This window comes from Rhododendron vialii, chromosome 13a, assembly GCF_030253575.1.
Source record: "Rhododendron vialii isolate Sample 1 chromosome 13a, ASM3025357v1".
Lineage (NCBI taxonomy): Eukaryota > Viridiplantae > Streptophyta > Magnoliopsida > Ericales > Ericaceae > Rhododendron > Rhododendron vialii.
Window position 1 is genome coordinate 12,814,300 of NC_080569.1, and position 9,767 is coordinate 12,824,066.

Consider the following 9,767-nt stretch of genomic DNA (forward strand, 5'->3'; position numbering starts at 1 on the left):
AGTGTCCATCTTTTGGACCAAAAAATTGAATTTATGGATCGAAATGCTTGTTATTGGAAAATTTGATGAGAATGCTTGAAATGTTGCTTGGTTCTTGAATTGTTTTATTAAGTAAGGTATTTTCATGGTCAAACTTGTAATTTTGGTATACGTTTCTCACCCGAGCTTCGGCTTATGAAAACCTTTTCTAATTTTCCAGGTTATTGTAGATAGCAAGTTGAGGGCTGGATGCGTGTTTTTTTTGTTAGCTTTTGTAAATAGCACGTCTATAAAAAGGAGCAGGAACGTTGTGTAGTTTTTAGACAAGTGGTATTGTCAATTATGCTTAGCTATGTTGTATAGACACTTTGGAGTTGTATGAACAGATGCTTCCGCTGTTTGTATTTTCATATTATTTTGTATGCTCTGAATGGGAAAGGTGTTGGAGGCCTTGGTGATTCCGTCACCGACCGGTCACATGACCCTTATCGGAGTTGGGTCATGACAGTATAAAGATGCTGAACTTTAATTACACAAAACTCCCTTAGCTATGTATAATAACAATTCATAAAATCAACTTAAGAGCACTTTGCACTTTTAACCCCAAACTTTCTTTTACTTCTGTTTTTATCCAAATTTCTTGAAAATAAGCTCGAGCAACCTATAAACACAAAAGAACATAAATAAATATCAATTAACCAAGATGAATGACTAATAAATGTAGTTTGGAGGGCCAAAATATATATAGTTTGGCACTTATCACACCCCCCAACTTACACTTTGCTAGTCCCCGAGCAAAGAAAATAAAGAAGACAAATTCTAACTACGCCACTTTCGTAGGAGTCACGATTGCACTTAACCCGTGCAACAAGCCTTTTAAACCCCTAGGCGATCCCTAAAGGACGAGTGGAGTCTCGTGAGGGTTTACAACAATGAACACCCACAAACACTGTGAATTTCTTTCCACACGAAACCCGAAAACCTGTAAGACAGCTCAATAATATCTCAAGCAAAGAATATGAAGCCATCGCGAAGAGATAATTGGCATAAGCAGTTCTAGATACTATCAAGTCATAAAAATGAGTCATGGCACCTATACTCAGCGTGTGTGAACAAAGGCTTCGGTCACAAATGAAAAATAACTAAAAGTTCTCTCCGGACCGAGTCTCGACTTCAAATCTCACCGTGTCATGCACTTAGCAAATGAAATCACTTAAAACAAGGTGCATATTACTCTCAATATGTGCAGTCGGAAATTATGTAACTGAAAGCAAAATACTATGCACAAGTTGACACAAAAGGAAAGCTCTACAAAGTGGATACACAATCTCATGAACGGAATGCCAAGTATTGGAAACTCTCTTTATCCACCAATTCACAGATCATTACCCCAAGGATCAAATAAGACTTTCATTTCGGTTATAACATTAGGTAAGGGAAAGTATTTCAAGGTTAGGTAAAAATTCAAATGTCCGAGAATAGGCTAACCACAACTCACATAGGACAAATATAACGATGCGTGCCCTCGTTTTCTTCTCTCTTTTTTTCAACTCCGCCACATCTCTCTTTCCTATCTTTCTTTCCTACATTTAGAACAAGAATTTCTCCTTTCCACAATAATATGGTGTCTTCCTTTTTTACTTTTTTTTTTCTTCTTTTTTTATGTTTTTTTTTCCTATGGGAAAGATCATCAATTAGTAAAACTCAATTCTCACTACATTTACTCTCTCTTCTGAAAAATATACCTCCACACAATTATCTAAGCCTTCTCAAGACACAATATAGATAGAGGAGCTCAACAAGAAAAGGGTATCATGCGAGAGGCTCAAATGGGCTCACAAGAGATAAATATATGAAAGAAAGAAACGAACCGGCTCTAAATAGCAAAGATGGCCTATAATCCTCTCCAATGTGCAACACAACTATGCAACTTTCCAAATCCAAGAGATAAGTAGGCAATTCAAAACATTTCCAACACTCGACGATAAAAATAATGAGATCAACAACGAATTTGCTTTTTTCGTGACAAACAAGAATTTATTTGACACCACTCCAAGAAAAGATAAGGCTCTAAACTCACATGGGGCAAAGTCTCCACTAAACTAGCCATCAAGAATAATCAAGTCACAGCTCACAAGCAACCAAAGCCCAAACAGATGTGAAGTGCAAATGTGCTAAAAATAAATGTCATGACCAATTCTTTGCGACAAGCTAGCAAAAAGAACTACAATGCCACCACAATATTAAAAGAATGACTATCATATCTTAAACTCAATTTATCACGAGCCAATCTCAACAGCTTTCAGGTCTCATGCAAAAGATTTTCACCATTTTTTAATTTTTTTAAAACAAAATAAAGAACAAAACAAAATAAAGAACAAAGTAATCTTTCCCCCGAACTTGAACTATTCAATGTTCACATTGAAAGTATGAAAAATAAAGATAGGACATAAACATAAAAGAGAGGATAGATATCACCTCAAAAAAGAGGGGCTAAGCAGAGTAAACTATAGATAGAGGGAGACCCCCCAACTTGGATCGAACAACCTGCAAAAAGTTAGCCTCCAAAACAGCAAGAAAAATAACTAAAAGAAATAAACAAGGCAAGAAATAAAATGAAAGACACAAAATTAAATCATCCACTTTCTTCACGCGAAAGACACGGGTACTACTTTTCTCTCCATTTCTCAAGCGAGAAACGGGTGGCTAAACTAGACCAAAAAAAAAAAAAAATTATGTACGAACAGCCAAACGCAGGTACCGAACATTTATCATGCCAACGAAAGCTAAAACAATGAACATAATACTCCATTCTACACCTTCTATCAAGAATTGAACTCGGCCACGCCACAAGATAAAATACTTCGGGTAGCGCATTTGTCGACTTCGTTTTAGATATTTAAGTTCCAGCAAGTGTGCAGCCCAAACTAGATTAATTTTCAAATTGTTGACAAAATTCACAAGATATGGATGATAAACTAAATTAAATTCATCAATACCAAGAAAATCAATCAGTTCCACATTTAAAAACTCTTGCAAAAGTGGAGATTCAGTAGCAGGGGTGACACAATCTAGAGCTGAGAGTACTTGATTATTCAATGCAACTATTGGCAATGACTCCTCAAAAGGCATATAACCTAGTGCAACTATAGACAATGACTCCTCAAAAGGCATATAGCCTTCACTAATAACAAGCAGCTCTATTTCCTCTTTTTCTCTCGCATCAGAATCCTTAGGAAGTGGCTCTATTTCCTCTTTTTCCCTCGCATCAGAATTAATATCCTCAGGAAGCGGCTCTATTTCCTCTTTTTCTCTAGCATCAGAAGTGGTATCCTCGGGAAGCGGCTCTATTTCCTCTCTTTGGGAAGCATCAAAATTAATATCCTCAGGAAGCGGCTCTATTTCCTCTTTTTCTCTAGCATCAGAATTGGTAATCCTCGGGAAGCGGCTCTATTTCCTCTCTTTCTCTAGCATCAAAATTGGTATCCTCAGAACTTTCAGTCAACTCACAAAATTGGAGTTTTTGGGTTAATTCATCTAAGAAATCCCAAGCATCTTCAGGGTTTTTATCTAGAAATTCATCAGTGGATCTAAAATCCACATCGCATATCGTAGGATTTAAAGCATGGCAAAAGGTAGCCAGAAGACTGCCAATCTCACAATTAAAACTCGACCAAGAGAATACGACAAATTTAAATCGCTCCCAACACTGTGACAAAGACTCATCAACTTGTTGAGAGAAATCTGATAGTTCTTGTAAAAGCATATGAGTCTCATATGAGGGATTGAAAGTTTTGAAAAATTGTATTACAATCTCACCCCATGTCAATCTTGAACTCAAACAATTAAACCAATCTAGAGCACTATCACGCAAAGATGCTGAAAATACATGTAAAAGAGTCACTTCATCGCTAGCAACAGCTTCCTCAAGGTCATGAATATGCGAAAAAGAATTTTCTGAGGCCAAACCATAAAATATAGGCAGTGACACTGAATAATCAAATTGGTTTGCATAACCTCCATAGCGCCTTGCAAAATGAGGCATTTTTTTTTTTTTGCTTTTCAACAATTTAAAATAAATAAATAAAAAAAATAAAGAACTAAAAAGAAAACAAATAAAAAAATAACTACCCGAATTCTTAACACACATTACCGTCCCCGGCAACGGCGCCAAAAATGCTTGACCGATTCCTAATCCTAAATAAATGGGTTGCCCCAAGCGTAGGGCGGAAACCGATGCAGCACAATATCCAGTAAGACCGGAGTCGAATCCACTAAGGACGGTGAAGTGTGTGTTATGGAACCTCGGGTTGTAGTATTAAAATAGCTCTTAGGTAGCTACCCATTGTCTTTTAGTTGATTAATTAAAAAAAATACTAACAGATAACTTGCTCAAATGATTAAAAAGAGAGGCACGGTCGTAGAGAATTCAGGACTTGCTACCCAATCAGAATCCACTCGCTTTTCAAGGTTCTAAAAAAAATGATTAAATTTAGGGAGAATTGGAAACCCCGAAGGATGCGAATCCTAAGATTGCCGGTCCCGTACACAGCGGCGAACAGGTTTTGGTCCCCTATTTCCGCTCACATGAGCCCTGACAATGCCTCGGATTCGTTCAACGGACGTAGTTTTCACCAACTAAATTATTTAATTAAATTAATGTGCGAAAAATTGCGAGACGAATCTTAATTGGGTCGCGGCACACCTTTACCCAGTGACCAAACCTCAGAAAAACTACTCACTCATTATTAAAAATAAAAGAAAAGAAACCTTAGAATTAATCATGCTTTTTAATACGCGAGATAAAAAATAAATAAAAGATCTAAATTAAACAAGAACCAATGAACAACTTTTATAAAAAACAGAAATTAAAACTAGTTATCTCAGTGCGAGTAATTAAACAGAGCTTCAAATAACTTAAAAGTAAAAAGAGCTCGAAAGAAATTAAACAATATCGGAACAAAGAATTTTACTGATGGCCAAAGTGCAGTAGCCCCTTCTTCGGATCGCAGCCTCTGTTCTTCTTTTGTCCGTGGAAAAAGTGCCGCGTCCTTTTCTTCTCTTTTTTTTCCAAAGCTACTGCTCTCAGGTCATCATCCGTACCTTATATTATATATGGTATAAAGATGCTGAACTTTAATTACACAAAACTCCCTTAGCTATGTATAATAACAATTCATAAAATCAACTTAAGAGCACTTTGCACTTTTAACCCCAAACTTTCTTTTACTTCTGTTTTTATCCAAATTTCTTGAAAATAAGCTCGAGCAACCTATAAATACAAAAGAACATAAATAAATATCAATTAACTTAGATGAATGACTAATAAATGTAAATTGGAGGGCTCAAATATATATATTTTGGCACTTATCAGGTATTTGAGCTCTAATTTTCATATTAGTTGAACCCAATGGTGATCCATCTAAATATCCCAATTTGAAAACATTTATCCAAACGGATGATACAAGGTACAACCATTAGATGTAATATCTGTATAAATTAAATGCACAAACGACTTTTGAAGCCAAGACCATCAAGGTTTCAATCTTTACGTTTTCGACGACCTCAAGCAAACATTTCTTTGATATGGTCATTGCATAGTCTGCACTAGTGACTTGCCTGTCACCAGCTTCTTACTGTGAATGGCATAGTGTAGGTTTGGTCAAAGTCTACACCATTGACGCAAGGAAGACTCTTTAATTGACGAATTAGGAGCAGACATGTAGGCGACAGGGCCCGCATGGCAAGAAGACACTAGTCAATTGTTGACTTGGGGAAGACCGTTGACTACCCAACCACAGGGAAACACGTGGACAAAGAATAAAGGAATGGGCACAGCAGATGCCCGCGCGGAAAAGTTCTTGAACCCGTGGGACTCCGCTGGTATCTGCGGAAATAAGGATTAGACCCCGTAAGTGAAGCGGCCCACGAGAGCTATTGTGGCAAGAGCACGCAAGTCGCCAGGCTCTGAAATGGTGGAGAAGATCTCATTAAAGTGTCAGGAGTCCCACTTGGGCCATAAGGCACAGCCCAGAGGGACTTCACGACAAAACGATCGCCGTGGGTCGCGACCCTGCTCCAGCGGGAATCAGGGGGTTCTTGTGGTTTGGTGGCTTAGGAAGGAGGCTGTGTCACGGGAGTCATCGCACCCACGGGAGACAGCGATTACCCCTGCGACCTGAGGTACAGAAGGGACATGTATCGGGATTTTAGGGAGCGTCGTTTTGGGCCTTACCAATGCTAGCGCAGAAAAGTTCTTGAATCCACAGGACTTCACTGCTATCCGTGGAAATGGGGATTAGACCTCGTAAGTGAAGCGGCCCACGAGAACTATCATGGCAAAAGCACGCGAGTCGCTAGGCTCTGAAATCGTGGAGAAGATCTCATTAAAGTGTCAGGAGTCCCACTTGGACCATGAGGTACGTACGGCCCAGAGGGACTTCGCGACAAAACGATCGCCGCGGGTCGCGACCCTGCTCCAACGGGAATCAGGGGGTTCTTGTGGTTTGTGGCTTGGGGAGGAGGCCACGTTGTGGGAGTCATCGCACTTGCGGGGCTAACTCGCGGGAGACAACGATTACCCTTGCGACCTGGAGGTATAGGAGGGACATGTGTCAGGATTTTAGGGAGCGCTGTTTTGGGCCTGACCAAGGCCCAGGTGCCCTATAAATACCCCGACATTCCCCCATGATGCGAGAGATAGCTTTTTCTAGAGAGAGAAAGTGGTGAGCACTGATTATGAGGAAGGAGAATATCATCCTCATTGTGACCGCACCCAGTCCTTCTGGATAGAGCTGTCAGATATCTCCCCTCGGAAAAGACAAGCAACATGCTGCCTTTGTCTCTTCTATATCTCTGCGTCTTCAATTCCCTCATTCCACAAGATTACTTCTCATTTCCCCTCACTAATTATCAACTAATCATACCTCTCCAGCTCATGCAGATTCACACGTCAGCTCTCCCACGAGTCCTACGAACCTACACATAGCATCCTTCTTAGTCATGACCTCATGGACTCAAATGACTTTGCCTCTGTTACAGTTCCCGAAAGACAAGACCTATCGGCTCAGGTTAATTTTGTGATACGCAATGCCTCTCCCTGCAATGGCTATTGATATCTGGGACGTGGTCATAATGGACGCGCTTATAACTATGAATACCGCACCAATGATTCTCTTCCTCCTTTGGTCATCACCGCTCACAATCACTTGATTCTCATCTATGGTGTCAAATTTGCAATGGCATCTCGTACGGCCATGTTTTGCATCCAACCCCACAATCAGAACTTTGGCCATTGATTACCTACTACCAAGCTACCCATCATGCCACTACAACCTTGTTGCTCTATCCCATCATGCTCATTATCACAGTTGCGACCAACTCCGTGTACGAAATGGTAACGGCCAGATGAGAAGTCTCCTCATCTGTATCTTGAAAACAACTCTTCACATTCTTTCCTCTTCATTTTATCTTTTCAATGTTTTCCATCTCCGTTCTCTTAAGATCGTTACATTTTGTCTCTCATTTCAACAAAAATAGTAGTTTTGTTTGAATTTCACCCTGCACACATTTTAATCAAGGGCCACCTCTAATGGATAAATTTGGGTCGTATTAGGTTTATCATTTTGTGGAGAAATTTGTATATTGGAGAGTCCTATTAGTTTTCCTATTGCTCCTGTTTAATTTGATTAAATCACATGTTGCTCATTCTATTTTTTTATGGCATTTATTTGTTGTTCTTTCTTAAATTGATATGATCAGATTGTTAGGACATAAATGACCATGGATAGCAACATTTGATATGTTAAAATTCTTTTATTAAAGTTGGAGAATTTCAATAATTGCATGCATTTCATTAAGAATATGAGATACTTGGTTAATGTATGTATGTTCTAAAAATAATCCTCTAATTCTAAAAATCAAGTGGGAGAGGGCTTTTGAGAAAAACCCACGGTCTTTCCATTGTTAGATCCATAGTAAGGTGAAAGTGAGCATCTTGAACCGTCTACGTGCGGTCATTCCTTCTGGACTCACGCTCTCTCATCTCCATGAGTGGTGGCCCAATTAAACCAAAATTAATTCCACTATATAATTATGGCTGAACTCTATGTCTCAAGAATATTATTATATTGTTCCCGATAAATGCCAATACCGTAATGTCAAACCCCTTCACTATGTAATGTCCATAAGTAGCAATTGGTCATAATAAACAACTGTCACACCAAAGCATACTTATATTTTAATTCTATTGAATACTAGTTCACTCACTTGTAGTCTTGAAAAACATTTTAATGAATGCTTCATTAAAATGACTAGTACTAGGTTTCAAAGACTAATCCAATGAACTAACTCGAGGGGATATTATACTCTATAATTAAATAGAGAGTGAATTCCATCTTGAAAATAATGTTCTCACAGTCCTAACATAAATCACCCAACCCACCGAGGTGTTGATCGAGTTAGACCTCACTCATTGGTGACTCAAAGTGACATAAGCTAGAAACTTAAGTTCATTAACTTTCTCAGGATTAAGAGTGAATTACAATTAGCATTATAAGATTCACACTTAAGTGGACAGTAGTTAAAATAGTGTGAGTCTTATGATGGTCCTTCAGTGTATACCAAATACACCAACATATTAACTTGAAGTCTTTCACTTCAATGATTGAGATAGATCATTCTACCTAATAGAAGTTAATCATGTTGCAATTGACCTAATAGATAGTCCATTTTTATCAGCAATTGTGAATAGTTCAAATTACAGACATTGGTGATTTATATCTCCCGTAAGTAAATCACATTACATGCATAAATCATATTCAATGTAATTTGGGACTTTTATATTCATCTCATGAATATTCATCCCATGAATTATATCCAATGTATGAAACAAAGCATTTCAGAATAATAAAATAAAACTCTTATTGATATTGTAAATAAACAAATTATTGGTTCTGAGGGCATAACACCAACAGCCACTGCAACCTTGTTGTTCTATCCCATGATGCTCATTATCACAGTTGCGACCAACTTCGTGTACGGAACAGTAATGGCCAGATGAGAAGTCTCCTCATCGGTATCTTGAAAACAACTCTTCACATTCTTTCCTCTTTATTTTATCTTTTCAATGTTTTCCATCTCCGTTCTCTTAAAATCGTTACGTTTTGTCTCTCATTTCAACAAAAGTAGTAGTTTTGTTTGAATTTCACCCCGCACACATTTTAATCAAGGGCCATGTTGTTACCTAATTTTCTAATTTCTATCCAATCGACGGAGAAACTGTATTGTGATTTGCTGGAATGTGGATGTGAAAAGTGGAGTTTGGTTCCTTGCCATTTTCAGGACTTCTTCGAAAACAAATAATGAAGTTGATGAAATATGGAAGAAGACTAACAAATGGACTTTATTAATCTCCAAAGTAGAAGAACAATCGATTAAGATAATCGAGTGAACAATTACAAGTTATAACTACTCTTAGAAAAGAAAAGATAAAGGCCTGTTGGCGTTGTTTGTGTGTCTTACAATGAGGCCTAAAAAGGCTATTTATAGAAAAACAAAGATGCGTAGGAATAACTTTCCAACTTCTTCATTCTCCTTTGCTTCCACTTGTCCAAATAACTTCCCACTAACAACAAAGTGTGTAAGAACATGCCAAGTGTTCTTTTCAACCTCCAAGTGTGTAGGATAATGCCATGTGTCTTTTCAACTTCCAAGTAAATAGAGATATGCCAAGTGTCCTGCACATGTTATTAAAATATAAATACCAATACTAAAAATAATAAAATAGG